This window comes from Pinus tabuliformis, chromosome 6 (assembly GCF_031772625.1).
Source record: "Pinus tabuliformis cultivar Carrire ecotype Pingquan chromosome 6, CPIR1, whole genome shotgun sequence".
Taxonomy (NCBI): Eukaryota; Viridiplantae; Streptophyta; class Pinopsida; order Pinales; family Pinaceae; genus Pinus; species Pinus tabuliformis.
The window spans coordinates 1,224,015,046-1,224,039,073 of record NC_142292.1 but is presented as its reverse complement, the minus strand read 5'-3'; the positions used below and the strand labels follow the sequence as shown (position 1 = coordinate 1,224,039,073).

At 38.2% G+C, this 24,028-nt stretch overlaps 1 pseudogene across 1 annotated transcript; it reads left to right on the top strand.

Moving 5' to 3' along the window:
* Positions 1 to 12,340: 12,340 nt before the first annotated feature.
* On the top strand, positions 12,341 to 22,366 carry LOC149263107 (ferritin-3, chloroplastic-like; annotated as a pseudogene). Its single transcript, XR_016249625.1, has 9 exons — positions 12,341 to 12,498; positions 12,817 to 13,176; positions 21,108 to 21,191; positions 21,317 to 21,377; positions 21,488 to 21,578; positions 21,725 to 21,786; positions 21,911 to 21,976; positions 22,063 to 22,126; positions 22,269 to 22,366. The product of XR_016249625.1 is annotated as a ferritin-3, chloroplastic-like (transcript).
* Positions 22,367 to 24,028: the final 1,662 nt, after the last annotated feature.

Sequence of the window (24,028 nt, the reverse complement as noted above, 5' to 3'; positions counted from 1 at the left end):
TTAGTGAGTCATCTTCAAAGTGCACAAAAACTTCAGATTTGTTCCTGAGAAGATACACCCAAGGATATCGTGAGAAATCATCAATAAATGTAAGCACATACCTTGCTTTGTTGATGGAAGGATGCGGAAAAGGCCCCATGAGATCACTATGGATCGGATCGAGAGGAGAGGATGCTCTGTGAGTCTTGCCAGTGTCAAACTTTTCTCTAGGATGTTTGCCAAGGACACACCCTTCACAAACTCCTTTGGAGAAACTGATATTTGGCAAGCCTTCCACCATCTCATGCTTGCTTAGCTGCTGCATATACCTATAATTTAAGTGACCAAATCTCTCGTTCCAAAGCCTACTACTATCATCAGCATGTGTAAGCAATAAGGAGGATTCAGATTCAATAAATTCAGAAAATGTATATAGTCTGGCTCCATTGTTTACCTCACCGGTTGCAATTTTGGAGCTGCTATGTAGGTCATATATGTTCACTGCATCTGGAGTGAATTCCACTCTCTTTCTGGTGCCGGAATGAGTGATCTAATAAACTGAAAGTAGGTTTACCGAAAGTTTTGGAACATGAAGCACATCTTCAAAGCTTCCGTGTAAAAGTTCCACTCTACCTTGTCTGGTGACCTCAATAAGTGAGTCATCTCCCATGAGGATGGGAGGTCCTTTGCATGCATCCAAAGAGGAATATACTTCATTTGCAGCAGCCATATGATGTGATGCACCAGAATCTATAATCCATGCATCAGGGGAAGAATTAATTGCAACTAAAGCATGAAAATTGTTACCTTTCCCGTGTGGCGGATCCTCATCTTTCTTCTTGGCGCTCTGAGGGATGTGGTCCCCAAGGTTGTGCTTCTGAAGGATTTCTGCCATTTGGTCAATTTGTTTCTTCATGCAAGAGGATTCTGGATGGAATCCTCTTTGACAGTAGGTGCATCTGTTTCCTTTCTTCCCTTTCTCATTTCTCGAGCTGGAGAAGTCATTGAAGGGCTTGGTGTACCCTTCTTTCTTTGGATGGGAATGCGCTTTTCCCTTGTCTTTTTGATGCTGATTTTTCTTATTTGAATCAGATTTGTGATTTTTATTGTGGCTGCCATCATGCACAGCAAGTGCATATGCTTTTGGAGATTTGATTTTCCCCATGCCAATGAGTTTATCTTGCTCAAAAGTAAGGGACTCCATGAACTCTTTGAGAGAAGTCATAGTGTAGGATTTACCTGTTGCGAGCCTTACTGAATGAAATGTAGACACAAAGACGGAGTATTCCAGTCCAAGCTTTGACATAATAGAGAGAACTTGGTGACTCTCCTCCTTGGATTTGTCAATTCCACAACCCTTGAGTTGCAGCAATAGATCATTATATTTGGTGAAGAAGTCTTGAATTCTGTCATAGTTCTGTGGATCCAATGACAGCAGCTCCACTTCGAGCATATGTCCTTTCATCTCATCTTGTTTCCTGTAGAGTTCTTCAACCTTTTTCCAAATCTCATTAGGAGTATTGCAGGTAGATAGATGAAACTGCAACTCTGGAGAGATGCACATGCATATGGATTCGTGGGCCTCATCCATACGGTTGAGGTACTTGGATTTCTCTATGGCTGAGCTGCGTTCCACTTCTACAGCGATGGTAATCCTGTACAACCCTTTTTGACAAAGGTATCGAGCCATTTGGTCCTTCCATTCATGATAGTTGTACGGTGTTAGGATCGATGCTTTGGGAAACTCCATTTTTCTGTTGATCTTCGATCTCCAAGCTGTAATACCTGCAAAATAAAGTACTGGTGCGCCTTTTATCTAGCAACATGTGGGCTCTGATACCATGTAAATGTGTTAGAAAACCTGCATAAATGAATCTATCTAGTAAAGGTTGAACACACAGCTTTGCAGAGCAAAAACACTAAAAGAAAATCGAAAGAACAAAAGAATGATTCATTAGAAAATAGGTTACAATGCTCATGATATAGCATTATTGGGTGAAGATCCTAAGGTAATGCACCATAGTGGTGTCAATGAGAAGACTCAACACCTACAAGAAGTTTCGGAGAGAACTAACCAGTTGCGGAGTGAAAGAATGAGAAAATCAGGGAGTAAATCATGCAGAAGAAATAACCAGTTGCGGAGTTAAAGAAGGAGCAAATCAGGGAGTAAATCATGCAGAAGAACTAACTAGTTGCGGAGTTAAAGAATGAGCAAATCAAGGAGTAAGTCATGGAGAATGAATCTTGCATGTAGTCCCATGCTCTAACTAAGAGTCTGCATGTAAGTGTGTAAGTGTGTAGTACTTCCAACACACATAAATAAAAATATTTATATATAAAAACATAATCCTATATTTAAATTTATAAAACAATACTATAAAAAAAAGTAAATAAATAAAATAAAATCCACCCAACAAATTGAGTGTGATTTTTACTAAAAGACTTTATCCAATAAAATCTATCCATAAAAATCATATATTTTGTTAATTAAAATTATCAAATAATGAAGAAAAGTATAAACATGTATATATACTTTGAAAATGTAAAATTGAACCAAAAAAAATAAAATGTTCTATAGACATGACAAGGTAATAGAGATCTCTTAAATGTGTATGATATTGATCATTTTAAATATATGAAACTCGTAATTTTATATCACTTTGCTTTTCTTTATGCAAAAGATCAAAAGCTGGCACAACTATTCTATCACTATTCTATATTAAAATTAGATATATCTATATTAAAATTAGATATATCTATGTTAAAATTAGATATATGGGTATGATAAATCTATGTTCAAGTTCGTTGGTCCTAATCTTTGAATCAATTTCGATGCGTGGGATCTGCCAAGAGAATACTCATTATAAATAAACATAAAGATTTCGAACATAGTCTTTCTGCACTGGGCTCTCTGATGCATGTAGAGCAATGAGTTCACTACCAGTTCTATTGTTTCATCGCACACACTATTATACCTAAACTTGTGTCTCTATCAGAGCCGGTTATACCTCGAATAACAAAGTAGCGAAATACACCTTCAATGTAGCTTACCTGTGTTTCTTTATTCTTAATGACAACTCTAAATTTGAAAGATGAAAACGCACAGGACTCAGGAGTAACGTTTTAATGTACTCGTACAACTTCCCAGTTGAAGAAAAAACGAGGGCTACATTCGCTGTGCATAGAATGGATAGTTCTTGAGCCTTTTTAAACAATCCCCTTCGTGACTCTGACATGCCTGGCCAAAGCGTTAGCTATTCTCTTAATCTTCCTTTTCTCGTGGGCCATGTTGATAAGATGTGATGAATGAGCATTTGAGAGTCCAAGCAATTAAGTTTTAAGAAAAGTTTTAAAAGAGAATTCAATATTGTAATGTAAATTTAATTTTTAATTTTTAATTGTATTATTTTTATTTTTTTTGAATTATAGAATAGTTTTAGACAAATTATGGATAAGAGAGATTTTTTTGCATAATACAAAAGTAGAATTGTCTTGAAAAGTATGGGAGATTTATAGAATAATTTTTGAGAGCTTTAGTGAATAAATCATGAGAGCTTTAAGGAGTAAATCAGAGAGTGATTTATGGATTTAGTAAAATTTAATTTTATTGTAATTTTTTATTTAATCATTGTAAGCCCTAGTGAGATATAATGACCAAACATATATAGAATTAGGCCATAGAAAGTGAATGGAGAGAAATGAGAGTTTTTTGAGTGTATGTGTATGCTCATTTTTTATTTAATGAAATAGAGTTTCATATATCTGTGGCGCTCAAGAATTGTTTCTATATGAATTTTAGTTTGTGCATGCTTTAAAATTCACTCCAAGTGAAATAATATTTTTATATGAAATGCTATTGCAAAACAAATTAAAAACTTGATGATGAAGTAATTTATTATGTCATCTAGAGAAAGAAAATTTCCAAAAAAATTAATTTTTCCCTACATCAAAATGTCTGGCTATTAACATACAAATCACACACAACGAAAGGAAAAATTTCTGCAAAATCCAAATACCTACAACAACATTTAAAGTCGGGAGATTGGGTTTGTGGAAAACAACCCTAAAATTTTGTAGTCACGCAAGATTACTGAACAACGAATTTCAAAAACGTTGTCCTCCCGGACAATCAATGACACTTCAGTGCATGACCTGTATGACAACAAGAGAACGTTCCGAGGCAAGGAGGGGACATTCTTTCAAACAAGTCTACCAAGGGACATTTTTTTAAGAAAAGTTTATCGAGGTGGAGGAATTGCCCCAATGACTATTTTTCGTAGGAATTTTGGTAAAAAAAACTCAATTTTTTTTTGTGGAAACAATGTTTAAATCATATTTTTGATGGTGGAAAGAGGTTCACCATCAAAAATCTCTGAGATAGCCAAAATATTAAAATCTAACAACTATAACTTGAATTTATAAAAGGAACATCCCTGGAGAGGGGAGGCGAGTGAGCGAGCGTGCGGTGAGCGGCGAGCGGTGAGGAAAGCCTCAGACCAGGGGCAAGCGGCGAGCGGCGAGGAAAGCCTCAGACCAGGGGCGAGCGGCGAGCGGCGTGGCGCGAGCTGCGAGGGTTCTTCCTTGGCACAGATTGCCGGGATTTTGCTGCCGGATTTATTGTTTGGGGTTTTCTGCAGGTTCAACGAGAAAGTCGACTGGCTGCTCCTAGGTCTTTCTTGCTTTTGCAGGTACGCTGGAGAAGATTCGATGCAAGCGTCTCAAACCCCTTTCCATATAGCAGTGAGATAGCAGACAGGGGCAGCGGATAGCATAGTAGACATAGCAGACAGGGGGCAGCGGATAGCATAGCAGACAGAGGCAGCGGAAAACAGGCAGGCAGCGATAGCGGATAGCAGGCAGGCAGCGACAGACAGAGTTCCCGGAGCAGGCAACGGATAACAACAACAGAGCAGTGAGGAACAAGGCAGAGACTAATTTCTACAAGCACGCCATGAGAAATAGGCACAATCCTCGTCTTGCAGGTAGAGTTCTTTCGGCGAATCCGCGCGTTTCACCAGAGGCGAGCGGCGAGCAGCGTGACACGAGCAGCAAGGGTTCTTCCTTGGCACAGTTTTTCCTTGGCAAGCACAGTCCTCGTATATCTTCTCCAGAGGCGAACGAGGGCTTCTCCACAGACGGCGAGGGCTTCACAAAAGTTGGGTTTCTCCAGAGGCAAGCGATGAGCGGCGTGAGGCTTCACCAGAGGCGAGCGAGGGCTTCACCACAAGCAGCGAGGGCTTCTCCAGAGCGGCGATTAGCAAGGGTTTCTCCACAGGCAGTGAGGGCTTCACCAAAGGTGAGCGGAGATCTGCGTGGGTTTCACCAACGACTCCATGGGGTTTCTCCAGAGGCGAGCAGTGAACGGCATGAGCTGCGGGCTCTCTTGAGTCGAGCGGCGAGAGGCAAGCTGAGAGGGTTTCGTCTTGCAGGTTCGTTTCATCTTCTGATTTTTTAGTTTTCTCTAAGCGAGGGGAGGTGGCTACTGTCACGCCCCCAATTATTTTTTCCCTAAATTGGCCGGGTGCGGCACCACCTTAGTTAACAACTCTTTCCATAGTTAAATTAACTTTACGAACTACGCCTTCAACAATTCATAATAACATGAATTTAACATTATTAATGTGCAGAATCCATCAATAATACAAGAACAATAACAATAACCCAATAATGTATAAGAGTAATCTTTTTATTATATGTGTGAAGATTACAATGACCGGGAGCGAATGCTCCACCAGCGTTCATATACAAGGTTGGGCGCTGCCCGTGCAAGAGCGCACGGCAAGCTCACCGCAACCTCCAACCGAATATACAATACAATGTTTACCAACCAGGTGGGCGCGCCCGTGCACGACCCACACTACACACAACACAACCTTGCCGACGGGCGGGCGCACCCGTGCACACCCACGCCCATTACAACCAGGTGTCGTGCAAACCAACCGGCAGGCGGATGCCTACCCGCACCCACCGTTCACACCTCCAAACACCAAATGATATGCGTGTCTCCCTTGCCCGACTCCGTGGGCGCATCACCGAACGCCCTACACGACCTACGGTAGAAGACCTTCGCACTTCTTTGTTTGCGATGGAATGATGCGAAGTGTTGATGTCCAAATGAGCGCATTCATCAAGTGTTTATACGCTCCATATGTGCGTCGACCACTTAACCGGCCGACCTTCCAATGTGCAGCCAACGCGCCCAAATGATATCCAAAAGCGCCCCTCTTATGAGTCGGCCCGTCTTCATTTGTCTCGCCCAGCCTGCCATATAAGTGGAGCACCAATATGTCTGCATGATATAACATAACCGCGCCTCATCGTTGGAGCTCGCACTTTTTCGTGCCTTAGTCTATTTTTGCGATGGGAGGAGCGCGCGCGCCCGTGCACACAACCGCAGGGCGTTACATCCTCCCCCACTGGAAATCATTGTCGCCCTCGACAATCCCGATCATCTCAATAGCTTCCTGTTGTACTTATCGATCTTATCCTTCCATCTCCAAAGTGAGTCCTCCGATTCCCAACTTTCTTCCTCCGGTGCATTCTTCCATCTGACAAGAAATTCCCTTCTCATGTGGCAACCAATCCCTGTAGTTATGACGCTCAAAATCTTCTCCAACTCCAATCCTGGCTTGTCCACAATTCCGGCTGGTCCTCCGGTGGTTCAGCTCTCTCTGGATGGTCTGAATCAAGTCTACATCTCTTCAACTGACTTACGTGAAAAATTGGATGCTTCATGTGCATATGGTGCGGAAGCTCCAACTCATAAGCAACTTCCCCCACTCTCTTGTTCACTCGGAATGGTCCCTCATACTTCCGTGTCAGTTTGCTTGCAATCCCCTTGGCTTGGTGAAACTGCTCCCTCGTAATCCTGAGAAACACCATATCTCCCACACTGAAGTGTGCCTCCCGTCTTCCACGATCAGCATACTTTTTCATCCTCCTTGCAGCATCGTGCAAGCGCAACCGTGCTAACTTCAAGGTCTCCTCCCAAGCCTTCATGAACTTCTTCGCATGAGCACTCCTCAAAAAACCTCCTATCACTACGGTATGCGGTGCAACCGGCATCTATCCATTCACCAACTCAAATGGACTATACCCCGTCGCAGAACTCTTTTGAATATTGTAGCTAAACTGAGTAAGATCCAAGAGTTCAGGCCAATTCTTCTGATCAGCCATCACATAATGTCGAAAGAAGTCCTCCAGCAATGCGTTGATCCTCTCGGTCTGCCCATCTGTCTGCGGATGGTAACTCGAACTCATCAACAACTCTTTCCTGACTAGCTTGAACAATGTGGTCCAAAATCTGCCTATAAAACACAGATCTCTATCCGACACAATGCTCAATGGCATCCCCCAATACTTCACTATGTTCTTAAAGAACAACTCCGCAGTCCGCTTGGCTCCACAAGGTATCTTTGTAGGAACAAAGACAACATACTTGGAAAAACGATCAACCACGACCATAATCCCATTATACCCCTAAACCTGTGGCAACTGAGTGATGAAGTCCATCGAGACACTCATCCATGGTCTCTCAGGAATCGGTAAAGGCTGCAACAGTCCTCCTTGCCTCTGAGTATCCGATTTGTCCTGTTGACAAATGATGCACGTATGTACATACTCCTCTACATCCTCCCGCATCTTCTCCCAAAAGAATCCTCTCTCCAATAATGCCAAAGAACGACGCATCCCTGGTGGCCAGCCCATGGCGAGTCGTGGCACTCCTTCAAAAGGTGCCTCCTAAGTCCAGATGACTTTGGAACATAGAGTCGGTTTCCAAAGAACAAGAACCTGTCTCATAGAAGGAACTTTCATGTCTTCCCCTCCTTTATCTACTTCACTATATTCTGCGCCAAAGTATAGGTTTCAACACTTTCCTTGATCTTATTCTGCATCTCTTCTGACATCTGAACTCGACTCCTAATCCTAGCTGTTCGATATTCTCCCTCCAATGCTGCAAGTTGTCCCTTCCTATGAAGGGCATCTGCTACAGCATTGTGCCTTCCCGGTCTATACTCGATAATCATGTCGAATTCTGCCAAGAAGTCCTGCCAACGAGCTTGCTTCGCAGAAAGCTTCGGTTGTGATGCAAAATAACTTGCTGCAACGTTGTCAGTCTTGACAACAAATGGTTTCCCAATCAGGTAATGCCTCCATACATGAAGACAGTGGATGATGGCAGTGATCTCCTTCTCATGGACCGGATACCTTCGTTCTCTATCCTGCAACTTCCGACTCTCGTACGCCACCGGATGCCCATCCTGCATAAGAACCCCTCCTATGGAAAAATCCAAAGCATCAGTGTGTACCTCAAACGGTCTCTCGAAGTCAGGCAACTTCAGTATCGGTGCTGTAAGCATCCTTTTCTTCAAGTCATCAAATGCCTCTTGACATTTGCTCGTCCAACTCCATCTCTTGTCTTTCTTCAATAAGTCTGTCAGTGCCGATGTCACCTTGGAGTACCCCTCTACAAACTTCCATTGGTAGTTGGTCATGCCCAAGAACACCCTCATCTCATGGACATTCTTCGGTTCAACCCAGTCCTCAATCGCCTTCACTCTGCTCGGCTCCATCCGTATGTACCCTTGACCAACAATATGCTCAAGGAACGGAATCTTGGTCTGAGCGAACACACACTTAGACTTCTTCAAGAACAACTGATTTGCCCTTAGTGCCTCGAACACCATCGCCAAGTGCTTCTTATAATCCTCCATGTTGTCACTGAACACCACTATATCGTCCAAGTACACTACTACGAATGAATCCAAGTATGGTCGTAGGACATCATTTATCAAAGTGCAAAACGTAGCAGGAGCATTACACAACCCGAATGGCATAACAAGGAACTCAAAGCTACCATACCTTGTTACTATCGCGGTCTTCTTCTCGTCTCCTTCAGCTATCCGCACTTGATAATACCCATGCCTCAATTCTAGCTTGGAAAACACTCGGGCTTTCGCAAGCTTGTCAAAGCAGTCAGCAGCCAATGGCAAAGGATACCTGTTCCTTACCTTCTGCTTGTTCAATGCACGGTAATCACAGCACATTCGTAGCTCATTCGAATCCTTCTTCCACTGGAATAATACTGGAGCTCCATAAGGGGACCTTGAAGGTCTAATGAAACCTGCATCAGTTAACTCCTTTAACTGTCGTTTCAACTCCTCCAACTCAGGTTCTGATAACCAATAAGGTGCTTTAGCCGGGGGTTGCTTTCCTGGCTCAAGCTCAATGCTATGGTCCACTGCACGCCTTGGTGGAAGTTTCTTTGGTAGCTCATCAGGCATCAAATCTGCATATTTGGTCAGCACCTCAAAAATCTCGGCTGGAACAGGCGTCCCCACTCCATCACCTTCGACATCCTTGAACATCACTGCATATGTCTCCATATCTGACTCCTTCACAGCCTTCTCCAAACTCAGTGCCGAAACATGCTGCACCTTGACTTTCCCCTTTTGCCTATGAGTGGGCAAAGTCCAAGTTTGTGACTGTCCAACCAGCACCACCTCATCACAGAAGGGGACAACAATAGCCTTGTTTCCCTTCAAGAAATCCTGTCCGAGTATCATATCAAATTTGTTCATCTCCATCACTGTGAAGTCCAACTGTCCCTTCCAGTCTTTTATCTGCATAGGTACTTTGTGTACCAAACCCGCCACTTTAGCTCTAGAGTTCACTGCCTTGACTTCCACATTCGATGGAAAGATCATCAGTCCAACCTCTTTTGCTAACCGTGTCGTCATGAAGTTATGAGTGGCCCCCGTGTCCACCAGAGCTTGAATGGTCTTGCCATGAACCATCAAGTCCACGAAACCCAGACTGTTCATCCACGATTTCTCCATAACTTTTCCCTGCATACATGTCTGTTCTTTGTGTTCATCATCAAGCAATGGCTTCACCACCTATGAACCTGCTCTGATACCACCTGTCACGCCCCCAATTCTTTTTTCCCTAAATTGGTCGGGTGCAGCACCGCCTAAGTTAACAACTCTTTCCATAATTAAATTAACTTTACGAACTACGCCTTCAACAATTCATAATAACATGAATTTAACATTATTAATGTGTGGAATCCATCAATAATACAAGAACAATAACAATAACCCAATAATGTATAAGAGTAATCTTTTTATTATATGTGTGAAGATTACAATGACCGGGAGCGAATGCTCCACCGACGTTCATATACAAGGTTGGGCGTTGCCCGTGCAAGAGCTCACGACAGGCTCACCGCAACCTCCAATCGAATATACAATACAATGTTTACCAACCGGGGGGGCGCACCCGTGCACAACCCACACTACACACAACACAACCTTGTCGACGAGCGGGCGCACCCGTGCACACCCGCGCCCATTACAACCAGGTGTCGTGCAAACCAACCGGCGGGCGGATGCCTACCCGCACCCACCGTTCACACCTCCAAACACCAAACGATATGCGTGTCTCCCTTGCCCGATTTGGCGGGCGCATCACTGAACGCCCTACACGACCTGCGGTAGAAGACCTTCGCACTTCTTTGTTTGCGATGGAATGATGCGAAGTGTTGATGTCCAAATGAGTGCATTCCTCAAGTGTTTATACGCTCCATATGTGCGTCGACCACTTAACCGGCCGACCTTCCAATGTGCAGCCACGCGCCCAAATGATATCCAAAAGCGCCCCTCTTATGAGTCAACCCGTCTTCATTTGTCTCACCCAGCCTACCATATAAGTGGAGCACCAATCTGTCCGCACGATATAACATAACCGCGCCTCATCGTTGGAGCTCGCACTTTTTCGTGCCTTAGTCTATTTTTGCGATGGGAGGAGCGCGCGCCCGTGCACGCAACCGCAGGGCGTTACAGCTACCCTTGCCGCCTCTACCCCCAATGACGCCTCTGCTCCGGTGGGTCTTCTCCCTCTCGGCGGCAGTTTGGATTGTTCTGGCCGCGGCATATCCTTTGGAGCGTTGAGGGAACAACGACGCTCTGCTCTGTTTCGTGCCGCTTCTATGGATGTTTCTAATGGTCTTTTTCTGCAGGCAGATGTGGATGATTGAGGCAGTGTTTCTTCCTCTGTTTCTCGTCTGATTCGGGTGGAGAGTTTGAGGGGGCGGGGAAGGAGTGGCTACTTTTGCTGCTCTCTTCCTCATTTCGTGCCTCTCCTTTCGTATTGGGCGGACAGATCTAGCGCTGGTTGCTCTCTTTTTCTATCTTCAGATGCTTGTCTGCTTGGTGCATTGGTGCCACTTCTGCACCTTATAGATGGGTTGCCTTGCTTTTCTGGGGCGCAATATTGGCCTTTTGGGGCTTTATTTGAGATCTGTTTAAGCAGATTTTCTGGGGTTTATTCCTTTATCTACTGCCCTGTCCGAGGGCTCTTCTAGATACTTCTTTTGGAGTATTTTTGTAAGTGGCTCAGTCCATGTTTCTGCATATGCTTTTTGCATTTGCAATATATAATCTTCTTTTATGAATATATCATGTTTTTTCTTCCTGAAAAAAAAAACTTGAATTTATAAAATCCTTACCAAAATATATCAAAATATTACCAAAATTTCTATAATTTTCAAAACAAAAACCCAACCTAATTAAACTACGGCCATTCTTTCCGTTCTTTCAGCACATGTTGGAAGGTACATTTTCGCAGTGCAGTACAACAGGCTCTAATAAGACCGGAGGGCCCTTCCGAGGTTGACTACCCTTGGGCTTTGTAGCTTTAAACCTAAAGTGAACTTTGTAAAAGCACAAAATATTTTCGTAAATTTTCTTACACAGTCCAAGTATTGCTCTAAAGCGATCAATGTAAAAATCACATAAAAATTAATGAAAAGCTTTGAAAAACCCTTCAAATTTCTATCCACGTCCCAATAAAGAACCATTAGTTTTTACGAAAACTATTAAACCTAAAGTAAACTTCGTGAAAACATCAAATATTTTCCTAAATTTTTTTAGAGTCCAATTACTGCTCTAACACGATCACTATGTATCATCGATAATGACATAAAAATTAATGAAAGGCTTAAAAAAGCCATTCGAATTTCTATCCGACGTCCCGACAAAGTAAACGACGTCACGTCGTTTTCCTTTCCTGTCAATACACAGAACGGACAAAACACCGCCAACTCACGGACAAAACACCGCCAACTCATTTCGTAAAATTCCACTAACTAAAATTAAATTAAAAAAGGGTGAAAGTGACCAGAGGAAATGATATTTACAGAGAATCTAGAAAGCACGGGTCTGCCACGCTCTTCCACACGACGATCAATCTAAACCGTCCACTTGGCGCTCTGCTGTGCGAGAGATGGACGCCTACCCTTTTTCCAAGCAGGATATTCTTTGTACAGGGGAATGATTCTCTGGAATAGTTGACGCCACTGCTACACAGCGGAAGAGGAGGAGGCCAATATATACAAGGCAGAGGAGGCACCACTATTTACCATGCCATATTCTCATATTTTATGTGCGCTTCTCACAATTGAAGAAGTGTGTTGAGTGATCGGTGAGATTGGGTGGACAAGTATTCCGGTTTCAGTCGGTGAGTATTTGGTGGATTAGAGGGGCACCCACATTTTCAATTTGTTTTTCAGAAATTTAGTTCGTTGTTATAGTCTCTTCGGCTTGTATTTTAAATTGAGTTCATCATGAGGATTGCTGTCATATTGGTCTTTTACAAGTCATCATGGATCTGCTGGGGCTTTCATAAAGGACTTTTATGTTCTGTGACGGCCTCTGTAATTGTGTGCTAATGTGGTTTTTGTATCTATGATACTGGCTGTCTTTTTGTTTTTATTGTTGCATGCACTTTTGTTCCACGCAGTTTTTATTGTTGACTGCATGTTTTGCGCATTTGCAGGTTGATTCAATTTGCGACCATGCTTCTCAGAGCACCTACAGCTATTGTTTCTCCCGCCATTGATGCTTCTTCTCCATGGAAGCAGCAGCACAATGGTTTGTGCAGGAATGGAATTTCAGGAGACAAATGCGGCGTTGGTGTTGCTGCAAGGTACATGAAGAGTAAGAGAGGAGGTGGGGTTCATAGCGTTAGAGCTGCTGTAGGCGGTGAAGGGAAACCAGGTGCTCTGAGTGGAGTTATATTTGAGCCTTTTGTTGAAGTCCAGGATGAGCTATCGCAAGTTTCTTTGTCATTCTCTCAGTCTTTGGCGAGACAGAAGTTCTCAGATGGTTGTGAAGGAGCACTGAATGAACAAATCAAGTAAGTAAAGTTGTATCTTTTTAGGTTTTAGGTCAATTTTATTAGATAAATTTGTTTTTTCAGGACACGTGTAGTTATAACCGGATCAATTTGTGTGCAAGTGCTTTTTTGTTCTGTTTCATATGCTTAAAGTTTGTTTTCTGGCATAGAGAAATAAGTTCACGTGTCTCTATGTATGGGATACTTTTTGGGTTGATTCGAGGTCAGCTTTTTGCTGGAAAAGTGAAATCCCAAGTTCACGTATTAAGTTCCTTAGTATTCTTTTTTCCTTGAGATTTCTGTTTCATCTGAATTTTTGATATCGAGTTTGTTTATATATATATATAGATATGGCAAAAAAATGTTAGAAATTTGGGATATTTTCTTACATTTTATAGGTAGTAAATTAGATAAATCGTAGACCTTGAGAGTAAAACTCCATCTTAAAGAAATAAAAATTATTCCAACTGATTACCAACCTCATCAAAGAACTTCACATAAAAAAAAACTTCAAATTTACTTCTAAACTCCTTGGGTAATCTTTGAAATATATATATATATATATATATATATATATATATATATATTTAATTTTTTTAATGGAATAGAGGCTAATTTTTTAATTTTTAATTTTTAATTTTTTATTTAAAATATAATTTAGTTATTAAAAATTATTTTTGTATTTTTTAGCACATATTTTCTAAACTTTAGAATTCGTAAAAGTATTCTTAAATTTTGTAATGAATTGATGAATGATTTTCCATTTTGAGAGCTTCACTTTGCTAAGGCATAGAACATCATCTACGAACATTAAGTGTGATATATATGTGTTGGTAGTTACCCTGCATCCAATGATCCTCCCAACCTCTCTAGCATTTCTTAAGTGTGATATATATATATATATGTGTGTGTGTGTGTGTGTGTTGGTAGTTACCCTGCATGCAATGATCCTCCCAACCTCTCTAGCATTTCTTAATCCTCTGCTAAGCCCGTTCATAACCAAAATGAATAAGAATGAACCCCATTAATGAGAACAACTAAATTCATTGTTAATATGGAAAAAATAAGAAGGAACCCATTAATGAGAACAACTAAATTTATTTTCAAGACACAAGCCATTATCCACTTAATATGTTTGCATGGAAACCGATTTATTGTAGAATGAACTTGAGAAAATCCCAGTCAACCCTGTCATAGGCTTTGATAAGGTCAATCTTCATTAGTTTTGCCAATTTTTATGGAGTGAATATATTCTTCTGTGATTCCAACCACATCCTTGATCCTTTTGTCTCGAAAGAAACCAAATTGTTCTATAGTGATGTGTTGAGATAATATCTGCTTGACTTGGTTACCAATAAGTTTATAAATTATTTTATATGTCACATTATAAAGTGAGATAGGTCTATAATTAATAAAACATGATGAATTAGATTTTTTAGGAACCAACATAGATCTAACATGAGTTAGAGAGGAATCAAATTATTTTAGATACAAATTTATTTTAGAGTGCAAAAAACATTGTGTACTTTTTTGATTGTTTTGATTGTATTTTGAATGTTATAGAGATTACATAACATATCCATTGAAAATATATTTTTTAACATTTTTTTCTATTTATATATATATAAAGTTGATATCAAGTGTTCAAATATTTTTGAAAAGTACAAATTTTAAACATGTATAACATATTTTTTTTCATTTTTATTTTTGTGGACATTGAGGGACGGACATATTTGCACATCCTCTTCAAATTGGACTATAGAATGAGCCTCTAGGCTCAATAAGTGTGAGAAAAATGACATTGATAACACCTAACAAAAGACTGAGTTGTAGAATGAGCCTCTCTGCTCAATAAGTGTGAGAAAAATAACATTATTGAAAAATAACATTGATAGCACTTGAACTAAGACGAGACTTTTCCATCATCTCATTAAGATCCCATGGTGTCTGAAGAAAAAAATAGTTTCACTAGCCATATGTCAAGACCCACGCTTTTTTCCATCGCAAGTTCTTTAAGTACAACAAGCAGTTCATCGGTAGTGATGGGTCTATCCATGCCCGCAACATCCTCTTCCTTTACCGTACATGGAAATAAGTTGACAAATTCCAATTGATCTTCAACCTTGGAGGCCTTACAAGCCATGTATTGCTTACTGAAGCAACAAGCAACTTTTAGTTGGATATACCAGATTGTATTTGAGATTTTCCTTTTAGAAACAACCTTATGAAAAAACATTGAATTCTTATCTCCACCATGAACCCAAGCCATTATGCCTTTTTTCTGCCATTCATCTTCCTGATATTTCAAAATATGATTTTCCCGGGTTGTGAGATCCAATATTGTCTTCTTTCTTTGTTTAGAGAAGAAATCAGAACATGTAGGATCCATCAATTCAACAATTTCTCTCTATGACAGACAACTCCAAAGAGTGTCTTCTTATGCTGACAAACCCGTGATTTAACCTCCAATTTCAACCTGCGTAGTTTATATGAGACCTTATCCATCATCTTGTTTTGCATTGGTTCTAGTGGCCACAACCAAGATATTCGTATAAGGTCCACTAGTTCCTTTTCTTGAAGCCACATGTGATTGAATTTAAATGGCAGTGCCTTAACTTCTTGCTCACCATTCCATTCCAGAAAAATTGACATCGTGGTCTAAGACTCCAAAAAATAGGGACCATGTCACCAGATGTTTTAATCTTGTATACAAAACTCTGTGTACAAGATACCTCTCCAGCCTTTTCACAATGCCCTCAACACCAGAGCGTCCATTCCTCCAGGTAAGACGTAAGGGGCAAAGGGGCTATATCGTTGAGCATTTTATGGGCGAATAAATCATTGAAAAATCCAGTTCGTGTGGATTTCATCAGAAGATGCCTTGCTGGGATCACTACAAGTAGCCTCTTGTTGTAATTTTTCCTTTGGGTAATATATGAGTGCACCTGGTTGGGCTGGTCAAGTGGCTCAGTGAACTCGTTCACTGCTGCAATAGTAATATCTATGAGCTACTCCACGTCAAATTCTTGCTCTATAATTGTAGATTTACCAGCCATGTCAGCTGTGACTACCGGATCCACCATACTTAAATACGCCAACACAGATGATCGGTCCACTTTTTGACATAAAAATTGCCAGCAAGGAAAACCACTACACTTGTTGGCTAACTGTTAAGATTCTTTGAAAAGGATGACTAATTCACGTGAACACGCCCCTCGAGGGTGGTAGCATTTAATGTCATGTCACACACACTCCCTTCATTTTTTAATCAACCCACCCCATGGTCCTATGACAACTGTCCCCATGTGGCCATCCGCCCTCACCCACCACCTTAGTCGTCTCAATGATTTCCCCTGTATTGTGGCGTATGATTATAGGGGAGATGGAAATGTCTTGGAAAGTTACTTGCGAGGAAAAAGTAATAATTAAATCTTCTACTGGAATCTATGTGCGGCCTGTGTGTGTTATGGAGTCAAACCGTAGATTTTATTTAAGCTTTTTCCTTTTTGTAGGCCCCAAAAATATAATTAAAGTTCATATAAAAGTATTATTATTTTAATAATGTTTATGCTTTCCTTTATACTAATAAAAATATAATCAAAAGTTTCAGATTCTGGAAATAAGTTTCAGATTCTGGAGATTTGAATTTCTTTTTTAAATATTTTAATTTTATTTTTTTTCTATTTTATATTGTTATTATTTTTTAAATTTTAATATAATATCATTGGGAGTTGTCTATAATGCGACTTTTTGAGATTCCGGTGACGGAATCCGGCGGAAGAAATTGAGATGGAATCATGATTTGTTGCAGTTAAAATAGTTTTTTAACTGCATATTCGGATTCAGCACCCTGAAAAACCCCTGGGACGGTTTCATTGTGCAAAAATTAGCTATCAAACTTGGATTCCAATAAATCACTGCCGGATTTTCACCGGAAAAAATCGCCGGAAAGGCTTTCAAAAGGTCGCGTTAAAGACTACGTCATTTTTATTTTGTAAAATGATTTTTTAAATTATTTAAAAAAATAAATATTTATTTTAATTTTTTTTAAAGTGATTTTGAATGAATTGTGAAAGAATCTTGAAAAGGTGTCTGTCCCCTCATTTAATGTGGTCCGCTTTTCTTTGCAATATGACGTGTAATTATATTTTTTTAAATATCATAGATGAGACCAAAAGAAGATCCCTTGGCAGATGTGTTCTCTCCTGGCCTCATCAATTCCATTGGACCACCCCCGAATATCACTTACTTTAAAAACAACCAACCATTTGCCAATTATCAGTGATGGAATTTGACGGGCAAATTGCCTGTCACGAGCCATTTTACTCGTATTTAACGTTTTGAAAAATTGAAGTGAACGTCTTTTATGACGTGCGTTAATGTTTATAAAACGTTGTTTTGACGGTTTGTATTTTTACCCAAAACGTTCTTAAGACTTTATCTTAAGCGGTTGAATAATTAGATATAAGGTTTATCTTAAAATTTCGAGAAAAACTTGGAATATTTTATACTTAATTTTTGTTCAATTTTAGTAATAATTACGTGAAACATATGATTGTCTTACAAATTTACTTATAGTTAAAAAAGTTAAAGTTGATGTTTTATTAATTTTGTTAATAATTAATAGGTGATATTATTTTTTTAAAGTTTATTTTATAGTTAAAAAATTTAAAATTTGTTTATAGTTTAAAAAATCAATTTTGTTATTTAATTTTTCATTGTTATTCAATTTTGCCAATAATCAATTCCAGATTTATGATTTACTCATAGTTCAAAATTGGCTTATAACTAGCATAGACCTATTTTAACTCTTGATCACCAAACTCTGAGGTGGTTCAAATCTCTATAAATGCAAGTGTAAAACTTGAGGAAAGATTTGCACTTCAAAGAGATTTGATTCCTCTATGTTCTTGGTAGATCTTGAATTAAAATGGATCTATCTATCACACCATTAATTCAAAGTCACTAACATCACACCAAAACTAAATGCAGATTACTGAAATAGAAGTTAGGAGAAAATTAGCAATATGACACGGATATTAATAGATGAAAGTTGAAATTTCTTCATTTGTTTTGAATTTGCTGCCTAATTTGTCCCCCTGCGACCCACCAAAACCAAGATGAGCTAGAGAAAGGCTCATTGGTGCACAACAGACTCAGAGATGGGGCTTAAACTAGAAGGAGAATGCAAACCCATGCACACCATGGCTACCAAAAGTGAAGATCCTGGAGTTTCCAAATGCGAAGGTACAAAATGTTGATGAAGATGTTTTCCAAGAGGTGAACTATAAGCCCATGGAAATTTTTGTAAACCTTATATTGTGGAACACCACACTTACTATGTGGGGGTGGGAGCATGGTGATGCTGGTTCATTTCCTCTAGGAGATCGAGGGCGAGATGGTAGTTCTCCAATTGTCGTTGTAGAGCCGAACCTGGTGGTCCCAACCATGAAGTGCAATAGGCCATCAATACTCTACAAGACCAGGTGAATAGACATTGTACAGGATTCCTCGACACCTCAACTAATAGAAGGTGTGTGCACAATGCAAGGGAAATTTAAACCCTTCACATCAAAAGGGTTTTGAGTAATTTGACCCTTTAATCTTCTAACCCTCATGGGTACCACCAAATGTGAAATGGGATCAATAAACTTTGAATATGTTGAAGGGAAAAGCGTAGAGAGAGGACCAATCATTTGGAGAGAAGCCAAAGGAACCATCACTAACCTTCTTATCTATAATAGGCAGCAACATGCATTTCTCAATAAACATTAGAGAATAAGTGTGGTGGTAGCAGGAGTAGGAGGATGTAGTGGCTCAGTCCCTCAAGTGATGGGGGTCACAGGATGGGAGTTGTTGAGAAGAGGCTACTAGATTTAATTTATGTAAATACCCTTTGTTCATCATAGGTATATATACTGATTACCTTTGTTCATTATATGTAATGTTTAAATCTATTCTTGAAAATTCACATTTTCTTATCTTCTTCCATTTTGTATACTGCTAATCCCTTCTCCATTTAAACATAGCAGAGCAGAAAGGAACATTATTATAGAGTAAGGCATAGAGGGTTGTTGGTTGTTGAGTTGAGTTCAATTCCATTATACATTATTGATTTGTATTTCCTTTTCTTATTATGCTTCTTTCTTTTGTTGATGCTTTTGCTATGTCAATGCTTATTTCTTTGTTGTTCTTGCTTGTATGTTTTTGTGGAATTTGGGTTTTTTGTTTTACTTTGATATTGGTGTTTTTTAAAGTTTTTTTATTGTTTACATTTGGTATCCTATGAGAGGGGAGGTGATAATTTCACTGATTAAACCCTATAGTGGTGGTTTTTGTACATTCCACATTATGTGCAGTAGGTAAAAGATGTATGCATTGTTACTTTTGGGTTTTATTTTAATAAATAATTATGTTTATGTGTTTATTTTAGTTCATTTGTTTAATAATATTTTATGCATATGCAGGTGTAGAAAAATTGTGTAGCAGCTCCTCTAAAGACGTTGGATTGTGTTAAGGAAAAAACCTATTGAGTCATTAAAATTACTTTCCTATGATTCACACTCAGCTTAATGTAGAGTCCTCAAGTTCAAGTGGTGAAATAAGTTATATTATGTTGTATTAAAAGGTAGAATATTTATTATGGAAACCTAATTGAAGAAAATGAAATCCAACAACTTTACTTTATTTGATCTTCTCCTTGAAGGGCCTTTCCATTGGATAGTTATATCATTCTTAACCAAATCTTAGGTCACCTCCCCTAGCTCTTAACCAAGTTTTAAATCTCCTTTCCTCAGGTCTTGACTGTCCTCTATAGGGGCCACTACTTGACATGAACCTTTCTCTCTTTATTTTCCACAAATACGTTACATTCCATGGATATGATGAGGATCTTTCTTTGATGGATTGATATTTCCCAATAGTGATGGCTAGAGTTGGTTTGTAAATAAAATATGGTTGGGAGGTCTATTGATTTTTACGGGGTCAAATTCTAGGTAAAAAACCATTGAAAAAAAATGTGCATGAAAATATAAACACATGGATGAGAGTAATACTAATATTGTTGTTGTACTAACAAACACATGAAAACAATTTGATTTCTGGGTTATGGAGATTTTATCATGAGTTTTCTCAGGATTCAATAAATCATTTCTATGTTAGGGCCATTTTGTTATTATGATAAATATATAAAAAAAAATATCATTGTGTTATTGAAAGGTAACTTTTTAATCAAACTTTATCGGTGAAGGGTTAAATTTTAAACATAACCTATTTTGACGAGAAGTATAAAGACCCAAAACATCAAAAAAATTGTGTGACCAGTACAAAAAAATCCAAATTTCAACCTTGCCAATTATAGTTTAGCTTTTAATTACTATCTTCTTATTGTTTGGTTTTTTTTTTATTAAATATTACTTTATTTTTATTCAACTGAAAAATAAAAAAATAATGAGTAAATAATCTTGATACTTAATACTTTGACAAAGACAATGCCCTTACTCTACTTAAATGGTAACAATACAATATAAAAGTGATGGAAAAGAAAAAGAAAAAGGCAGATAATTTTATATGAACGTAATTACTGGAATATCCTAAAATCCAACTAGCATAGGCTATGACAAACAGACAGTCCCTCCTATGAATCTAACAGGCCTAGGCAATCCCTCCGATGAAAATTCCAAAAATCTACGATCCCTCCCATAAATATACCAAAAATCTACAATCCCCATAAGTTCGGGGATTTTATATCAGAGCCTGGTAGATAAATCCAACACAGAGATGTCCTCACAGTATTGTATAGCTTTTGGCAGGAAGCCGGCCTCACCACCCCGACAAGAATATCACTTACTTTAAAAACAACCAACCATTTGCCAATTATCTTTATCACTGCATAGCTTTCTGACATCCGTGTAATGTTCTCATGAACTAAACTATTTCTTTTATTTTTTCAGCGTGGAGTACAACGTTTCTTATATTTATCATGCTCTCTTTGCATACTTCGATAGGGACAATGTCGCTCTGCCAGGCTTTGCAAAGTGAGTACCCTCAAGTTTTCTTCTTACATTCTCCTGTATACATAACCAATTTTCTTTATATATTATTGTGTATACATATCCTTGTAAGAAGTGTGATGAATGATAGGTTTTCTCCAATCTCACAGGTACTTCAAGGATGCCAGTGATGACGAGCGGGATGATGCAGAAAAGCTCATGAAATATCAGGTTTCTGAGAGTGTGTTGCACTTCAGTATGTTGTTTTAGGTCATAAAATTTAGTGAAGTGGGGAACTGTTATTTGATACTTTGTTATGTGTTGGTGCTTTATTTGAGCAGAACATCAGAGGTGGGAAAGTTAAACTGCAATCCATTTTGTTGCCTACTGTCATGGAGTTTGACAACGCTGAGAAGGGTGATGCCCTTTATGGTGAGTCCATTCCATAGACTTTTATAGTTTTTTGTTCACTTCTATTTTGCAGCGTGCATGTTTCTTGCCTTTTTTGGTTGAATGTAGGTTGACATCTCAATATTTTTGTTTTTGTTTTGGGTGGGTTCTTAATCTACCGCTTACAGCCATGGAGTTGGCCTTGTCTCTGGAGAAACTTACGAATCAAAAACTTCTGAACTTGCACGTTGTAAGTATCGGCTGAATTACTTACCTGTTTATTCAATATATCTTGTTACTTAGAAATAATTTAATTTAAAATCATGTTGCGTTAGATTAATGATTTTGAAAGTTAATGAATTTGATGGGAGCAGGTAGCCCAAGAGGCTAACGATGGTCAGATGACGGATTTCATCGAGGGCGAATTTCTCTCCCAACAGGTTACATGTTCATTTAATTTTCTAAGAAATATAAACAATGAAGATAGTAAGAGGCTCAGACTATGTTTTGCTCTGCAAATTTGCAGGTTGAAACCATCAAGAAAGTATCAGAGTATGTGTCTCAGTTGAGAAGGATAGGCAAAGGACACGGTACGATGATGCTATGTTAATTTTGATAATATTTGAGGAGAGATCATTTTCAAATTGACAATGAAAGTAAAGAATTTATGTAAGCATGTCTCATTACTAAACGCTGGAGTGTAATTTATTTGGTTGTCTTTTTCTCTTGCAGCTGTATGGCATTTTGATCAGATGCTCCTCAACTGAGATGATGTGGTTGCTGCCCCAGACGCAGGAGCTCTTGTTGCTTGACCTTTTTGGGAATTTATATTTTGGACTCTATTTTCAAAACTGAAAGAATCTAAAGATATGCTCTTTTATATATATATAAACAATGGTTTTCTATTAATAAAAAACTTCATTATATATAAAACTTCATTTGGATTTCCTTTCTAGGGTATATATTTCTGTCATAATGTCAACGACCACATTATTGAGTTGTTTCTCAATTATCTCTTATCTCTTATGTGGAAAGTGATTTGTGTGATATTCTACTGAAACAATATCTCATGATAAATTTTCTTGTAATATAAAAATGAAAGAATAAACAAATGAACGCTTTATGCATATAAATGAATATAAAATGTTTGTTGGAAAATCTCAAATAGATAAAATTTAGGTAGAAAGTGAAGCCAATGTTTTATGAATTGTAATAGAAAAGAATAGACACTCATTTGAAGATTGTTATATGATTTTTTTCTTTCTTGAAATCTTATTCCTAAAAGTTATTTAATTATGGAATAACTAGCATGCTAAAATAGTGGAATTTTCTCTCTTCCAAACTATTCAATATTTAATATAGTCTCATATCTATATCAGTATAGATCTATTTCAACCATGGATCTAGAAAAACAGGAGAGGATCAAATATCGAGGTGAAATCTTTTTTTATAAAGAGATCAAATCTAGAGGCTAAAATTTCTTTTAGAGTGCAAAATTTGAATAATGTTTGCACCTAGATAAATCTGAGATATCTCTATATATCTATGACCACTTGTAATTTTTCATTGTTTTTGTTGCATTTTTGAATGTATAAAATGGATCAAAATTTAGTTGGGCATAATTTAATTACTATAAAGTTTATATAAGATTGTGTTGTTTGATATGGACATTGAAATATTTTATTTATGGTTAGAGTGAGAGTGAAATATTTTTACCACTTCTCCTTAGTATAGACATTGAGAGTGAGATTATTGATGTTTTATTATACTTTTAATTAAACAAACCAAACAGGTATATTCATTTTTTATTTTTTATTATATAAAATCTGAAATATTTTATTTATGGTTGAGAGTGAGTTAGCTATTTTTATCACGCATCCTTAGTATGGAAATTGATAGTGAGATTATTGATGTGTTATAATACGTTTAATTAAACAAACCAAACACTTATAGTCATTTTTATTTTTTATTACATCGGAAACCAAATATTTTATTTATGGTTGAGAGTGAGTTAAATATTTTTACCACTTTTCTTTAGTATGGCCACTAAGAGTTATATTATTCATGTTTTATAATATTTTTAATTAAACAAATCAAACGCTTATATTCATTTTTTATATTATATCTTACATTTTTTATTATGTATATATAAAACATCAATAATATGAGTTATATTATTGATGTTTTATAATATTTTGAATTAAACAAACCTTCATTTTTTTATATTATATCTTACATTTTTTATTATGTATATATATATAAAACATCAATAATATAACTCTTAGTGGCCACTTGTCAACTCCAAGTTGAGCACAAACATACTTATACATCTTTCTCATAATGGGTTGTAGAATGAGTCACTCTCCCCAATAAGCCTATTGGCATTGTAGAATGAGCCACTCTACTCAATAAGCCTATTGGCATCCTACCATCATAGTTTAATAAAAATTTAGATTTAGTGTCTTGGCATCTTCAACCTTTAGTTAATATTA